General features: G+C 40.3%; 1 protein-coding gene across 3 annotated transcripts in view; it reads right to left on the bottom strand.

The window, feature by feature from the left end:
* Nucleotides 1–17,831, bottom strand: part of ATPCL (ATP-citrate synthase) — a 498,463-nt gene that overhangs the window by 323,021 nt on the left and 157,611 nt on the right. The window contains exon 1 of one of the 3 annotated variants that reach the window (XM_067140652.2): nt 976–1,075. The exons of the other annotated variants lie outside the window; for them this stretch is intronic. The gene's annotated coding sequence lies outside the window, so the exon portion shown is untranslated. Of the gene's footprint in view, nt 1–975; nt 1,076–17,831 lie in introns of those variants that run through there. 3 annotated transcript variants of the gene reach the window in all.

Raw genomic sequence — 17,831 nt, 5'->3', positions numbered from 1 at the left:
TCACGAATGAAGAAATAATGAATGGAACTGGTGAGAAGAGAACGAGGACACATCTTAAAACACCCAGCACTTGTACGGTTGGGTGTTGACGGAAGTGTAGGCAGTAAGAACGGTAGCGGTTGACCAAGGTATGAATATGACAAGCAGATTAGAACAGATGCAGGATGTAGTAGTCATGTAGAAAGGAAAACCTTAGCACAGGTTAGGGTGGCATGGAGGGCTGCATGAAACCAGTCTATGGTCTGATGACTCAAACAAAAATAGCTTACTGGAGTTTCTTCTTCACTCAAAATTAAATAAATTGCAGGCTTTTAATTTCGGATAGTTAGCACACGAATGCCAGTCTTGAAGTAGTGTCAGGTGCGATTCCACAATATTACATTCTGACCCTATGCTATGCTTTCCACCAATATACTGTTCATGCTTCTGGAATTACTGGATCTCAGATATTCTTTTCCAGGCACTTCCTCCATACATGATAATTTACCAGTCCATGTATGATGATGCTTTGCAAGTAAACTAATACCATTCAGAAACGGCACCTTTTTCAAGCTATTCTTTCAACACGAGCTCAAACTGACCAAAATAATTCTCTCTTCCATCCTCCGTTCAGGGAAAGCTAAAATAATATTACCTAAATGACATCAACTACAATACCGGTTTTCATCCCTATGCACACTAGCGCAAAACAAAATTACATCTCAGCATAGCAAAGTGAGAGAAACATTAAAATAGCATAAAGTGGTATCGTCTTCTGACACTAGTGGAGAACCGAATTACGGCCCGATGCCATTCACGATCACATCTGATATTTCCGGGAAGACTGAACAGAAAAGCACTGCATATATCAGATTATATTTCTTCAATGACAAAGTGTTATTATTTTTGCTGAGGATGTAAGCACAAATATGATTTTCTTATCCATAATATTCTTATTCGAGAGTTAAGATCATGTTAACGAGACTGAGTACTCACACGTTACGAGATGTAAACAAGGTGCTCCGGTGACTATATCCGCACAAACCACGACCGGTGACTGAAGAAAATGGCTATTTCTTCCACCTATATATGAATAGCATCAAGCTACACACAGCAATCACACCATATGCTTAATCTCTCATATCACGTTAGTTCTCCGCCGAGCGATGCTGATATGAACGTGAACAGTTGGTCAACGGAGTGACCTTCAAAGACGGTCTTTAAAGAGCACAGATACCCGTTGCCATGAGTTACGCTTTTGCCCGCATTCATCAAATTATGTAGCAAGACAAGGAATTCTTTATAATTTCTGTACCTATTGAAAATAATCAATTTTTTTACAAGTTGAAATACGTCGCGCCGACACAGATATGTCTTACGGCGATGATGGGAGAAGAAAGGGCAAGGAGTGGGAGGGAAGCGACCGTGGCCTTAATTAAGGTACAGTCCCAGCATTTGCATGGTGTAAAAATGGGAAATCACGGAAAACCATCTTTAGGGCTGCCGACAGTGGGGTTCAAACCCACTATCTGAAAAGAATCAACTTAAAATCTATTTCGACTGCTTTGTGTATATTTAAATGCAGAGTTATGAAGAAAATCCAATAAAAACAATACGAAAGTGAAGTAAAATGCTGGCCTCCCGAGACAAAGGGGCCTGCTGCGTTTTCTCAATAGGTCCTTCAGCGTAGGCCCTTCGACTGAAGGGCGTTTATATTAGTCCGGCTCCATGGCTAAATGTTTAGCGTGCTGGCCTTTGGTCACAGGGGTCCCGCGTTCGATTCCCGGCAGGGTTGGGAATTTTAACTATCAATGGTTAATTTCGCTTGGGGTATGTGTCGTCTTCATCAATTCATCCTCATCACGACGCGCAGATCGCCTACGGATGTCAAATCAAACCCGAACATGTCCTCGGACACTCCCGGCACTAACAGCCATACGCCATTTCACTTTCATTACCGCCATTTATACAGAGAGTAAATATCACCAGCGAGTACCGTACCTCAAGCGAAAGGTTTAAAAAGGACCAAATATATATCATCAGCAATAATAAAGAATGAAGGAAAATATCGACATCATATACCTGTTAAATTTACTTTTCAAATTTTCTCCAAAACGTTAAAATATTGGCAACGTGGTTAACTATGCAGTAGGGTGGGCGGAAAAAAACTCGAATTATTTTTTCCAAGTCGTAATACTGCGGAAAAGTTGCAAATTGGGGAGAATAAAACGGAGTAAATACATACATACATACATACATACATACATACATACATACATACATTATCATTATAGACTGTTATGCCTTTCAGCGTTCAGTCTGCAAGCCTCTGTGAATTTACTAAACATCGCCACAATCCTCGATTTGCAACTAGTGTTGTGGCCATTGTTCTCCTAGGTAACCTATCCTCCTCCATTCGCCTCATATGACCCCACCACCGAAGCCGGTTTATGCGTACAGCTTCATCCATCGAGTTCATTCCTAAATTAGCCTTTATCTCCTCATTCCGAGTACCCTCCTGCCATTGTTCCCACCTGCTTGTACCAGCAACCATTCTTGCTACTTTCATGTCTGTTACTTCTAAATTACGAATAAGATATCATGAGTCCAACCAGCTTTCGCTCCCGTAAAGCAAAGTTGGTCAGAAAACAGACCGATGTAAAGATAGTTTCGTCTGGGAGCTGACTTCCTTCTTACAGAATACTACTGATCGCAACTGCGAGCTCACTGCATTAGCATTACTACACCTCGATTCAATCTTTCTTACTATATTACCATCCTGGGAGAACACACAACCTAAATACTTGAAATTATTGACCTGTTCTAGCTCTGTACCACGAATCTGACACTCACGTCTGTTGAATTTCTTACCTACTGACATCAATTTAGTCTTCGAGAGGCTAATTTTCATACCATACTCATTGCACCTATTTTCAAGTTCCAAAATCTTAGACTGCAGGCTTTCGGCACAGTCTGCCATTAAGACCAAGTCGTCAGCATAAGCCAAACTGCTTACTACCTTTCCACCTAACTGAATCCCTCCCTGCCATTTTATACCTTTCAGCAGATGATCATGTAAACTACGAACAGCAAAGGTGAAAGATTACAGCCTTGTCTAACCCCTGTAAGTACCCTGAACCAAGAACTCATTCTACCATCAATTCTCACTGAAGCCCAATTGTCAACATAAATGCCTTTGATTGATTTTAATAATCTACCTTTAATCCCATAGTCCCCCAGTATTTCGAACATCTTTTCCCTCGGTACCCTGTCATATGCTTTCTCTAGATCTACGAAACATAAACACAACTGCCTATTCCTCTCGTAGCATTTTTCAATTACCTGGCGCATACTGAAAATCTGATCCTGACAGCCTCTCTGTGGTCTGAAACCACACTGGTTTTCATCCAACTTCCTCTCAACGACTGATCGCACCCTCCCTTCCAAGAATACTTTGCCTGGTATACTAATCAATGAGATACCTCGATTGTTGTTGCAATCCTTCCTGTTCCCTTGTTTATAGATAGGTGCAATTACTGCTTTTGTCCAATCTGAAGGTACCTTACCAACACTCCACGCTAATTTTACTACTATATGCAGCCATTTCATCCCTGCCTTCCCATTATACTTCACCATTTCAGGTCTAATTTCATCTATTCCTGCTGCCTTATGACAACGGAGTTTATTTACCATCCTTTCAAGCATAATTTCACTTTTTTTTTTTGCTAGTGGCTTTACGTCGCACCGACACAGATAGGTCTTATGGCGACGATGGGATAGGAAAGGCCTAGGAGTTGGAAGGAAGCGGCCGTGGCCTTAATTAAGGTACAGCCCCAGAATTTGCCTGGTGTGAAAAAGGGAAACCACGGAAAACCATCTTCAGGGCTGCCGATTTCACTAACATCATTTTCCTCCTCCCCATGAGCTTGGCTGTTTGCAACACCACCAGGATGATTTCCTTTTACATTGAGAAGATGTTCAAAATATTCCCTCCACCTCTCCAGTGATTCCCTGGGATCTATTATGAGTTCACCTGAATTACTCAAAACACTGTTCATTTCCTTTTTCCCTCCCTTCCTAAGATTCTTTATTACTGTCCAGAAAGGTTTCCCTGCTGCTTGACCTAGCCTTTCCAGGTTATTACCAAAACCTACCCATGACTTCTTTTTTGGATTCAACAACTATTTGTTTCGCTCTGTTTCTTTCATCTACGTATAAATCCCTGTCTGCCTCGGCCCTTGTTCGGAGCCATTTGTGATAAGCCTTCTTTTTACGTTTACAGGCAGCTCTCACTTTAATCATTCCACCAAATGTTCACCTTTTCCCATCTTTACACACAGGTGTTCCTAGGCATTCCCTTGCTGTTTCTACTACAGCATCCCTGTATGCCACCCATTCACTTTCTATATCCTGAACCTGCTTACTCTCTACTGTTCGAAACTTCTCACTAATCATAGCCATGTACTTCTGTCTAATTTCCTCGTCCTGGAGATTTTCTACCCTTATTCGTTTGCAGACAGATTTCACTTTCTCTACCCTAGGCCTAGAGACACTTACTTCACTACAGATCAGATGTGGTCTGTATCATCGAAAAATCTGCGAAAAACTCGTACGTACATTCCTAACAGATTTCCTGAATTCAAAGTCTGTTAAGATATAATCCATTATGGATCTTGTACTCCTAGCCTCCCATGTGTAGCGGTGAATAGCCTTGTGCTTGAAGAATGTATTCGTAATAGCTAAACAGCATACTAGCACAGAAGTCCAGCAAACGCTTCCCATTCCCATTAGCTTCCATATCTTCCCCACATTTACCAATCACCCTTTCGTATCCTTCAGTTCTCTTCCCAACTCTCGCATTGAAATCGCCCATTAGCACTATTCTATCGTTGCTGTTGACCCTGACCACGATGTCACTCAATGCTTCATAAAACTTTTCAACTTCATCCAGAGTTAAACGGCTGTCACGCGATCTCCTTTCCAATTATTTAATACGTTTCTTTGTTTCAGACACGTCCAACCCTCCAATTTTTCCTATGCCGTTTGCTCGTAATACGTAAACAAATTTTAGCTGAATAGCAGGTATTTTGTTTGGTTTTGCACACATTTGACAGTTATATCGCCTTTACATAAATCAGGGGTTATCTTACAAATGCAATTAACAACAATGGGGCATTTGCAAGCCGCTACGTCAAAAAGCAACGAGCATTTTTGTTTAAACTCGTCAATTCTCTGCTTAAATGAATCTAGTATATGATTTTCGAATGTTGTAATATTTATCATGCAACGGTTTTATCAGTTGCACAATTCTCTTATCTGTAACCGTTGGAATGTATGCTTTCTGATACAAACCAATTATTTTGTTAGCAACTGTACTGGCAATGTGTGAAAATCTGACGCTCTTTAAGCGCCAAGTGGTATCTCTCGTGTGAACAACACCTAATCACGTCCTCACCAGTAGGAAGCTTGTTTGATGAAAAGTATTTAGGTGCAGCAAAAATAGAGCAATCAAATACCTGTCTTGTGATGAGTTTCTGAGGTACAGCCATAATATACCACCGTTAAGTCACAAAGTTACACAAAAATGTCATAACACAAAACAAACATCGAAATACAGTAGATGCAAATGCCACAATAGTAACTGGAAGAGTGAATGAAACACACATCACACATGAGGGATAAGTGCAGACTGACACGACAATGGCACGGCGTGGTGGCGAGAGTGGTAGGTGGGGTGAGCGTCAGAGTCTCTGACCCGAGCGAGTTACAAAGAGCGCGAGAATTTGTTTGATTTTTGACGGATGTTGCGAGAGCGGAAGACCTTAACCGATTTGGACCATTCTTTTTCTAAATCATTATTGGTTCGAGTAAGAGTCGACTACAGCTATACATTTAAATATTGACAACTTAAGCAAGGTAGAAAATTATCGAAAAAATATGCATTTTTCCGAATTTCGGCAAATTTCAGAGCACGTGCGCGACAGGAAGAAATGAACCTATTTTGTTTCTTTTTTTACCCCGTTTTATTCTCCCCAATTAGCAACTTTTCCGCGGTATTACTACTTGGAAAAAAGAATCCGAGTTTTTTCGGCCCACCCTACTATGCAGCTGACAACATAAACGTGATAAGATAGCACACACAAACAGTTTTGAAAAATAGCAAAAAGTAACAACAGTTGCTACGGAAACAGTTATTGCTTATGTCTTTCTATCATGTAGAATAACCTGAGAAAGCAACTATTTCTTCCCCCAGAAATTACTTCGAAGTAAACACTATCGACAATTGCAGCGGACGGAGAAGCTTGTAGTGTTCTTCATTAAGATATGAGAATATATTTCCCAAACTAAGAAGAATTGAATCTTCATGTAGGTAACGACGCGTTGCACCTAATGATATCCTGGCCTACGAAGGTACGAGTATAATTATTCGTTACGTACGAACTGACTGAAAATAAACTGGCAAGTGTACTGAGGTACACTTGATAGTTGAGTGTACTTCCAGTGTGAAAACTTCAGAAGTATACGATACTAAAGGCCCTGTTTCTTCAACTCTGTATTACATTTTACTTAACAAATGTTAACTAACAATTGTTATTCATTTAACACTTCGTTTAAAAGTACCCTGTTTCACGAACACATTTCCAACATTTGTTACGAAACAATTGTTAAAGACAAATGAACACATTGCCGTAAGATTTCTGAACACATTTGGCAGTGAGCGTCTTTTGTTTCTTTACAAAAAGCGCTCCTAGTGGTGTGTTGAAATAGTATTTTGTCACACAGACACATGGTTGACATTATTATAGGTTATGGTTAGCGGAGACCGCTAAGACGTAAACATGTCACGTAAGAGGCAACAAAAGAGTTATTATGATAAATGCGAGACAAATGTTGTTATAGTTTCGATTTAAAATTATGCGAGTGTGCTTAAAAAATGAAATAACGGAATGTTATATTACAACATTGGATATAGCCTATTCTTATAGGAGTGCAATTTAAGGCTCCTTACATCACCAGGAAAATGTGATGCAGTAATTGATATATTTGGAATGATTTTCAGGCATTATTTTATAGCGGGGAAAATAAAGTAATGCCTTGTTAATGCTGCAAAGGCAGCAGGAATTCTTTGCAGGATTCTACACTCTCTTTTCTTGCACTCGTGAACATAGTCGCCTACAATTACATGAAAAGTGTCTCAAGCATAATATCTAACAAGTCGACAGATTTCACCGATTCACTTTATGGGGAGACATTCAACAGTAACTCGTGTATAAGGGTTTAAGTCAATACTCTATCGTTTTCGAAAAAAATGAGATCAGATGTCATTACACAGAATCCGCTTCGGACAAAGTGGAGGTGACAGAACACTAAAAGGCGAACAAATTTTACTTACACGTGTCAGGTCCGGTACCTAATAACTTGTAAAAAATTGATGAATCCCCGATTCCAATGCAAGGCATATATACTTGGGAGTTACATCAGTGGCGCGAAGCGTGAACTAAGTAAGGGGGTAGACAGAGATTTCTTTTATTTAAACTGTTTTAATCATATTATTATATGGAATTTTGTTTTCGACGCATACATCTGTATTCAGTATTATATTAATGACTCTGAAAATAAGACAAACCCTATAACAACCTATAACCCTACGTGCACTTGCTTCATTTTTAAATATAGACGAAATAGGCCGCGGGAGTTGTCAAATAACAACATACTTTTAGAATAAAAATAGCAATATATTTCATTGTTACCGGTATATAGATTTAATAAGAGAAATAAGAAATAAATAGTTGTTCGTACAAGTCACCTTAAACAATATTCTTGTAAATGAGTTTAATCCGCCTTTCCTTCATTTCGGCAAATATGTCTATTACTCTCGTCTTGAAGTCAGGCGTCTTGCTAAGATTCCACAGAAATTTCTTCTCTGTAGTAGCTAGAGTTCCCAAGTTAGACAGTCTCTGGTTGGTCATCCAATTCCTTAAATAGGTACGTTTTAATTCGTTTCAATGCACTCATAGCGCGTTCACTAGAAACTGACTTTAACGGAATATACAGCATCAAGTCAAGCAATGTTTTCCGTATGCGTACTCTGGAGTACCTTATTAAGACTGGAAGCCAATAGTTGTTGGGGTTATAATACCGCAACTAATATGGGCGGGCAAGAAAATGCACGTACTTGAAGGATTTTGATGCTGTCATTCATTTATTAGGTGTATACTTCGAATTTAGATATTATTTATTTATTTTTAGACGTGTCTTATAATAAAGTAAATTCAAATTAATAACATTAAAAGCATGTCTAAGATGGTAGCCAACAAGAGCACCTTTATAAGAGAGATCCAAATACTAGCCAATGAGAGCAAGAAGAGACGCTGGTAAGTCTGTCTACTGGGCGGAGACATCTCGCTATAGGAAAGTCATAGTTCCACAGTCAGCACCTACGGATAGCGTTAGTATTGCTCTATCTGAAAGCTTTGAAAATCAAAGGGAAAATACACAGAATGGACAGTGTCTACTTTCGCTTACGTGCTTCGTGTAACTAACGCGAGCCTTAGCATTGCCGAAGTGAAACGAAAATAAGAAAAGCGGGGAATACAATAATGTCACGAATCAGGAAATAATTAATGTTCTAAAAAGTAATTGAATTAACTAGACAATATTTCTTTCACAAAATGTTAAGGGTACACGCTGTCTACCCTGTCTCCCCTGACGCTTCGCCCCTGAGTTACATCACAGTCGAACGGAGTGGTGGCATAGTGGTCACCGTACTTGTCTGCGAACCTCGCAGACGTGAGTTCGAGTTTCGTCGCAGCTATAATTGTACAAAATAAATTAATATTTAAGGGAATGTTATTTAAAAATTGGAACAAGAATATTACGCAAATTGCAGTACACTTTATTTTCTACCTTAAATTAATATAGGCCTAAACGTTCTCACAGTTACTGCTGGATCTCTTTATCTGTATATGTATATTAATTTGAGCTAGAAAATAAAGTAGTCCACCTCTGTGGTGTAGTGGTTAGTGTGATTAGCTGCCACCCCCGGAGGCCCGGGTTCGATTCCCGGCTCTGCCACGAAATTTGAAAAGTGGTACGAGGGTTGAAACGGGGTACACTCAGCCTCGGGAGGATTCCCACCTCAGCCATCCTGGAAGTGGTTTTCCGTGGTTTCCCACTTCTCCTCCAGGCAAATGCCGGGAGGGTACCTGACTTAAAGCCACGGCCGCTATCCCTTCCAATCTTCCCATCCCCCGCAAGGCCCCTGTTCAGCATAGCAGGTGAGGCCGCCTGGGTGAGGTACTGGTCATCCTCCCCAGTTGTATGCCCGACCCAACAAGACACTGCCTTGTGGCTGTAGAGGTGGGATCCCTCGCTGAGTCCGAGGGAAAAGCCGACCCTGGAGGTTAGAAAATTAAGTTCCACTGCAATTTGATTATTTTTATTCGCATTTTTACCTTTATATTCCCTGATATAATAATTTCATTTGTATAAAAATGTATGGCTAGAATGGGACTCGAACTCTCGTCGTCGCGGTTCGTAGACAAAATACGATGACCACTCGGCCACTGCTCCACTCGTTTGAGTCCAAACTCTTCAGGTATATACGCGTCGCATTAGAATCGGGGGATTCATATTTTTTTTCGGAAATTATTAGGTTGCGGACCTGATGGTTTAAATAAAATGTGTTCGCTTCATGTTGTATCACCTCCGCGTGATCCGAAGCGGATACTGCCTCATGACATTTGTCCTCATTTTTTTCGAAAACAAAAGCGTATTGACCTAAACCCTTATACACGAGTTACTGTTGAGTGTTCCCCAACAGGTACATTAAGCTCGTTGAAATCGATTGGACGCAGGGTCTGACCCCTCCTTGCAAAATCTATAAGCAACTACTGCACTGGAGAGACTGATAAGTTTCAATCTGTTGGAACTCTAACCTATTTGCAATATCGTCTAGTACATTGTTCATAATGGCTTTGGTAATTAGAAATCTTTCTCCTGACAACTCTAGAAAGTCGTTATTTCTTAGTATGAGTCGTCCTTTGCCTTTTTCAGTTTATAAATAGTCTTCATAAGCAGTAAAGCTTCAAACTTACGTCTTCTACATGCCTCCATTTTGAAATTTTAGCAGTTGTTAAGAGGTTTAACACAGGGGTGCTGCCAGGTTAATTTAACAAGGGGGTTAACAATTTGTTAGAGTTAACAATTCTTGAAGAGACGACCATTTTGTTAAATTAAGTGTTAAGTCTCCTTAACAGCAGAGTTAACACTTAACATTCGTTGAAGAAACCGGGCCTAAGTGTTATTCTGGAGTCTGTACCACTGAATGTAATAACCAATAAGGCTACAGCCACTTCCCTAAAAGGGCTAGACTATTCTCATCCTCTCGTGGCCGAAAACCTATCAGTGTTAGTGTGTCGTTAAACAACTGACAAAACTTGAACAGGCTTCCCATCACAGCAGCCGCGGTTCGAATACCGGCTAATGTACATGGACATTTTGAAATGGAAAATCACGTTCCTGTGATTCAAATTCCACGTAAAAACTGTAAAGGAACTAGGGCTGCAGGATTTGTATGACGTATAAACACACTCGACACAATCGTAATTTGCGGTAGAATCTTGCATTTGTTAAGAGGGTTCAACTAAAATGGGACAATGACCGATATATTTCCTTGGCATTCTCATGCAGTGCACATCACACAGGTCCGTCAAGCTCATCCCAACCAAACACAATTTAAGAGCATGCTTTGCTGTAAACCACAATATTAAGAGCAATCCTTTCATCCCAACAGACTGGCCTCCCCAGTCTTATGACACATCAAGCCCATCGATGATGTTGAAAATACGTTTAATGTGATCGTACTTCACTTCTCAATACAAATGGAAGCTGGAGCTGCAATAGAAAACTGAAACTATATAACTCAAGGACACGAGCGATATAAATATTCCACTGTGCATGGTTGATAGTCGCTTTGTAGTTAAGAACTGAAGTGCATGTCTATTAAAGAATTAACATGATTTTAAGTGCGGCCTGCGGATTTGTTTTCAGGGACCAGGGAAAGCGCCATCATGAACCCCCGAGAACTTCAAACATATTCATCCTCTAATTGCATATACAGTATATACACGCAATGCATCATTCATCAAAACCATTATTGTGTAATCGTTTCGCGACTTCTAATAGCTATGCCTCTCTCTCTCTCTCTCTCTCTCTCTCTCTCTCTCTCTCAACTGCACTTGTTTGTACAAAACTACCAAGTCGTCGTCGTCAACAACAACAACAACAACAACAACAACAACAACAACAGAAATTCAGAATCATTAGCTCGATGAGTCTAGTCTTGAAACATTCAAGTCTGAAGTATTTTTCAACAAACAAGCTCCTCATACAATACTACTGATACCATGACCTAAAAGAGCGAGAAAGGAAGACTTTTAATCAAGATAATGAGAAAACTCTCTAAAAATGGCAGGTATATAGGCAACAGACAATAAAGATGGCACATTATGTCACATACTGCTTAAAACAGTGTTAAGCACTGGGCCAAGGATTTTCCCTGGAATTGGTCATTTTATTTAATAATAATGTTATCGGTTTTATGTCCCATTAACTATATTTTTTACGATTTTCGGAGACGCCCAGGTGCCAGAATTATGCTCCGCGCGAGTTCTTTTACGTATCAGTAAATATAGCGACACAAGGCTTACATATATGGCCACCTTCATTTTTTTTTTTTTTTTTTTTTTTGCAAGTTGCTTTACGTCGCACCGACACAGACAGGTCTTATGGCGACGATGGGACAGGAAGGAGCTAGGAGTGGGAAGGAAGCGGCCGTGGCCTTAATTAGGTACAGCCCAGCATTTGCCTGGTGTGAAAATGGGAAACCACGGAAAACCATCTTCAGGGCTGCCGACAGTGGGTGGCAACGTTCAAATACTACCGGACTGAGCCAGGAGCGAACCTGCCAAGCTGGGCTCAGGATGCCAGCGTTCTACCGCCTGAGCTACTCAGTCCGACTTATTTTATTTTCTAATAATGTTTTCGCGAAATAATATTTTAGTGGAAATGTTCTTAGGAGAATAATCTTCGTGACTGGATCGAAAACCGCAAACCCAAGTCGTATCTAAATTATAAAATCTAACTTAATAACATCTGTGTAGCAAAATGTAGCGACCAAGTCGCTATTTTTAAATGAGCGGGGAATTTTCAGCATTTGCGAAAATGATTACCGCTGTTTACGACCGGTCATAAAAATTGCCCGGAAGCCGATTCTGTTCTCAATACTGAACGAAATGACATCTGTGTAGCAGATGCCAGTGACAGATTAGCTGGGACGTATAACAAAAATACAATTCACTTACATTAAAGATTAAGGCAGTCTGTATCCAGTTCTCGATAGTGAATAGCCACAGTGAACACCGTCTCTTCGCAAGTTCGCACTACAGTGTAAGTGCTTGTACAAAAATCCAAATGTCGTGACTTCTTGAAAGTAACTGGCGTATAGATTTAAATGTTAATATGAATAAATGAGAACGAAATTTTCTTAATTTTGGAACTAAGAAATTTCGTACCGAAGGAGTTCGTGACGCAATAACTAAAGACGCATCCGCTTCAAGTCCACAAAGCGATCTCCCAGGATAAGCAAAAGGAGGGGAAACTACCAGCACACAGAAGATTACGCTACACTTAATTACAGCGTCATCAAAATAGCAATTTTTAGATAAGTCTGTCGTCACCAGCCTTCCGAACATTTTTTCCCATTGTCCATATTCGCTACAACGGCAACCGCGGTTCGAATACCGGCTAGTGAATATGGGATTATGAGTATACTCTATCAGTCAAGTGTACATCTGAGGGTAAAAATTTTAGAACTATATGATACCAAGCGTTATCTTGGAGTATGTAGCACTGAGTATTATTATATTAAGGCTACAACCGCTTCCTTCCAAGGGATCCTTCTCCCACCCTCTCGTTGACGAAAATCTATCAGTATTAATGTAGCAAGAGGGAAAAATATTCATATCAGATATGGCCACATTCATGATATTTTAATAAGATACAAAGCACACGTGATACAACAACAGCAAGCACAATTTCAGTGGTAACAATACCACGTCCAGGTGACATACCTGAGACACTGGCAAATTGCAGTTTATGAGGACAGTTTTTCAAAAGCATTAATCGTCACCTTGCCCGTTCACAACCGGAAGCATACCGAATTAACATCAGTCAAATCCATCAAACTTCAGCGCCGATTCATCCAAATACTGAAAATGAAACACAGACGAATCTTTACGGACTGTATATAATTCAATCAATCAATCAATCAATCAATCAATCAATCAATCACTACTGATCTGCATTTAGGGCAGTCGTCCAGGTGGCGGATTCCGATCTGTTGTTTTCCTAGCACTTTCTTAAATGATGGCAAAGAAATTGGAAATTTATTGAACATCTCCCTTGGTAAATTATTCCAATCCCTAACTCCCCTTCTTATAAACGAATATTTACCCTAATTTGTCCTCTTGAATTCCAGCTTTATCTTCGTAATGTGATCTTTCCTACTTCTAAAGACACCACTCAAACTTATTCGTCTAATGATGTCATTCCACGCCATCTCTCCACTGACAGCTCTGAACATACCACTTAGTCGAGCAATTCGTCTCCTTTCTCCCAAATCTTCCCAGGCCAAACTTTGAAACATTTTTGTAACGCTACTCTTTTGTCGGAAATCTCCAAGAACAAATCGAGCTGCATTTCCTTGGATTTTTTCCAGTTCTTGAATCAAGTAATCCTGATGAGGGTCCCACACACTGGAACCATACTCTAGTTGCGGTCTTACCAGAGACTTACATGCCCTCTCCTTCACATCCTTACTACGACCGCTAAATACCCTAATAACCATGTGCAGAGATCTGCATTCTTTATTTACAATCATATTTATGTGATTACCCCAATGACGATCTTTCCTTAAATTAATACCTAGGTACTTACAATGATTCCCAAAAAGGAACATTCAACCCATCAATGCAGTAATTTAAAATGAGAAGACTTTTCCTATCTGTGGAACTCACAACCTGATTTTTAACCCCGTTTATCATCATACCATTGCCTACCGCCCATCTCACAACATTATCGAGGTCATTTTCCAGTTGCTCACAATGTTGTAACATATTTATTACTCTACATAGAATAACATCAACCGCAAAAAACCTTATATCTGATTCCACTTCTTTACTCATATCATTCATATACATATGAAAACATAAACGTCCAATAACACTACCTTGAGGAATTCTCCTCTTGATTATTACACGGTCAGATAAAGCTTCGCCTACTCTAATTCTCAGAGTTCTATTTTCTAGCAATATAGCCACCCATTCAGTCTCTCTTATGTCTAGTCCAATTGCACTCATTTTTGCCAGTAGTCTCCCATGATCTACCCTACCAAATACCTTAGATAGGTCAATCGCGATACAATCCATTTGACGTCCTGAATTCAAGATATCTGGAATCCTACAAGTTCAGTTTCGGTGGAATAACCTTTCCTCAAACCGAACTGCCTTCTATCGAACCAGTTATTAATATCACAAACATGTCTAATATAATCAGAAAGATTCCTCTCCCAAAGCTTACATGCAATGCATGTCAAACTTACTGGCCTGTAATTTTCAGCTTTACAGTATGTCTATCACCCTTTCCTTTATACACAGGGGCTACTATAGCAACTCTCCATTCATTTGGTATAGCTCCTTCATGCAAACAATAATCAAATAAGTACCTCAGATATGGTACTATATCCCAACCCACTGCCTTTAGTACATCCCCAGAAACCTTATCAATTCCAGCTGCTTTTCTAGTTTTTAACTTTGTATCTTACTGTAAATGTAATTGTTATTATAGGTAAATGTTAATACTTCTTTAGTGTTAGTCACCTCCTCTATCTCGACATTAACCTTGTAACATTAACCTTACATACCGCTGATTGAATATTTGAAGATTCTCACATACACAATCCCCTTGTTCATTAATGATACCTGGAATGTCCTCCTTGGAACCTGTTTCTGCTTTAACCACTTTAATGCATACTGTTGCCCTCAGGCAACATATAACTTTTCACCCGTATAAATGGATACAGATTGGGGACAGAGGTAGTTTTACGGCACACCTTCAACGGTCAATTAAACACATATACCAGTGATGCCTTGTTTTGTTTTTTTCAACATAACATATGACAAAACAGCCCTACAACCAAAGGTACTCCTTCCACCCCGTCAACATCCACGCGTACCAACCACCGTTTATTTTACGTAGGCCCTCCCCATCACATTACCTCAGGCTTCAGGAGTACCTCTGGCTCAAAGACATTACCGACCTACGGTCGTGCAAGTATACTTGCGCCATGCAATACGTACCCATAGTGAGTAGACAGAAATGTTCGGTCTTTGAATGTTAAAAGCTTAGCGAAAAATCGTGAAAAATAGTTATGGCAATCCACATCACATACGAGTGTTAAGCTATTAGCCCCAGTTAAGAATTGCTAGTAAATCTAAAACAATGAACGTAAGTTGAACATTGAAGCTTGATATTTTCCTCACCAAACGAAAATGAAAAATAATTCATGCAATAAACGGTTAAAGTACCTATACACACACTTCCATTTCCACTAATATTTGTATAACTGCCAATTATGCTTGCCATCATGTTATCCTTAGCTAACGTCTATGCTAGATTCAATTTCCTAGTAAGTTCCTTCATTTTCTCCTTACTTCCACATCCATTACTAACTCTATTTCTTTCCAACCTGCACCTCCTCCTTAGTCTCTTTACCTCTCTGTTATAATATAAATACAGTATAATATAATATACCATTCCTCTAAAGGTACAAACCTGTTTTCACATTCCTCAACAATTGCTTTAAACCCATCCCAGAGCCTGTTTACATTTGTATTTACCGTTTTCCAACGATCATAGTTACTTTTTTTAAAATCCCTCATGCCTGTTTTATCAGCTATACGGCACTGCCTAATAGTTCGTTCGTTCGGTTTTGCCCTCGGACTCAGCGAGGGATTCCACCTCTACCGCCTCAATGGCAGTGTCCTGGAGCTTCAGACTCTGGGTCGGGGGATACAACTGGGGAGGATGACCAGTACCTCCCCAGGCGGCCTCATCTGCTATGCTGAACAGGTGGCTTGTGGGGGATGGGAAGATTGGAAGGGATAGACAAGGAAGAGGGAAGGAAGCGGCCGTGGCCTTAAGTTAGGTACCATCCCGGCATTTGCCTGGAGGAGAAGTGGGAAACCACGGAAAACCACTTCCAGGATGGCTGAGGAGGGAATCGAACCTCCCCTCTACTCAGCTGACCTCTCGAGGCTGAGTGGACCCCGTTCCAGTCTTCGTACCACTTTTCAAATTTCGTGGCAGAGCTGAGAATCGAACCCGGGCCTCTGGGAGTGGCAGCCAATCACACTAACCACTACACCACAGAGGCGGACACTGCCTAATAGTCCTAATTTTAATACCTTCCTTTCTATCACATTTATATTTAACTATGACAAAGATAGCTTCGTGATCACTTATACAGTCTATTACTTCGGTTTCTCTATAGAGTTCACCTGGTTTTATCAGCACCACATCCAGTGTATTCTTCCCTCTAGTTGGTTCCATCACTTTGTGAATCAGCTGCCCTTCCCATATCGACTTATTTGCCATTTGTTGGTCATACTTCCTGTCGTTCGCATTACCTTCCCAATTGACATTTGGTAAATTGAGATCTCCCGCTACAATCACGTTTCTTTCTATACCGTTTCCCACATAGCTGATTATCTTATCAAATAATTATATATCAGCGTCAGCGCTACCCTTTCACGGCCTGTACACTCCAAAGACATCAAGTTGCCTGATGTGTTTAGAAATTAGCATTACACCAAGAATTTCATGTTTGTCATCTTCAACTTTTTCGTAGCTTACAAATTCTCCTTCATCCAGAATTAATACTCCCCCTCCTACCACTCATATCCTATCTCTACGATACACACTCCAGTTTCGTGAGAATATTTCTGCATCCATTGTATCATTTCTCAGCCATGATTCAACTCCTATTACAATATCTGGTAAGTATATATCTATTAAATTACTTAATTCTATTCCTTTCTTTACAATACTTCTACAGTTGAGCACTAACATTTTTATGTCATCCCTACTTGACTTCCAGTTCCCTGCACCCTTATCACCGCTCCCTAGGCCACCCCGTTTCCCTGAATGTACCTCCCTATAACCCTTCTAAACAAATTTCATAACTTATATGTACCACTGCGGTTAAAGTGAAGGCCATCTGAGCGCAGATCCCTATCTCCCACCCACCCATTAGGATCTAGAAATCTCACTCCCAGTTTCCCGCATACCCACTCCAGAGTCTCATTTAAAGCCCCAATCACCTTCCAGTCAGTATCCCCCCTACACATCACTCCAGGGATAACAATATCCGCTTCCTTAAACTTTACCCGTGCTGCATTTACCAGATCCCACACATCCCAACTATAGTGATACTTATATCTGCTTGTTTTACGTTGTTGATACCAACATGAAACACTACCACTTTCTTCTTTCCTTCTCTTCTAGTTTCCTGAACATCTTCCTTAACCTAATTCCTGGATAACACTCTACCCTGGTTCCCTTTCCTCCACACACTTTCCCCAAATGTCCAACAATTGAATCCCCGATGACCAGAGCCTCAACCGTACCCACCTCATCTGATCCTCACCCCTCCTGGATAGCCCTATCTTTCCTCCCTGCTGCAGAAGTTACTTCCTTCTCCCTTTTCTCCCGCCCATGAACCTGTTCCACCT

This window comes from Anabrus simplex, chromosome 2 (assembly GCF_040414725.1).
Source record: "Anabrus simplex isolate iqAnaSimp1 chromosome 2, ASM4041472v1, whole genome shotgun sequence".
Classification (NCBI taxonomy): Eukaryota; Metazoa; Arthropoda; class Insecta; order Orthoptera; family Tettigoniidae; genus Anabrus; species Anabrus simplex.
This window is presented reverse-complemented; position numbering and strand designations above follow the sequence as displayed.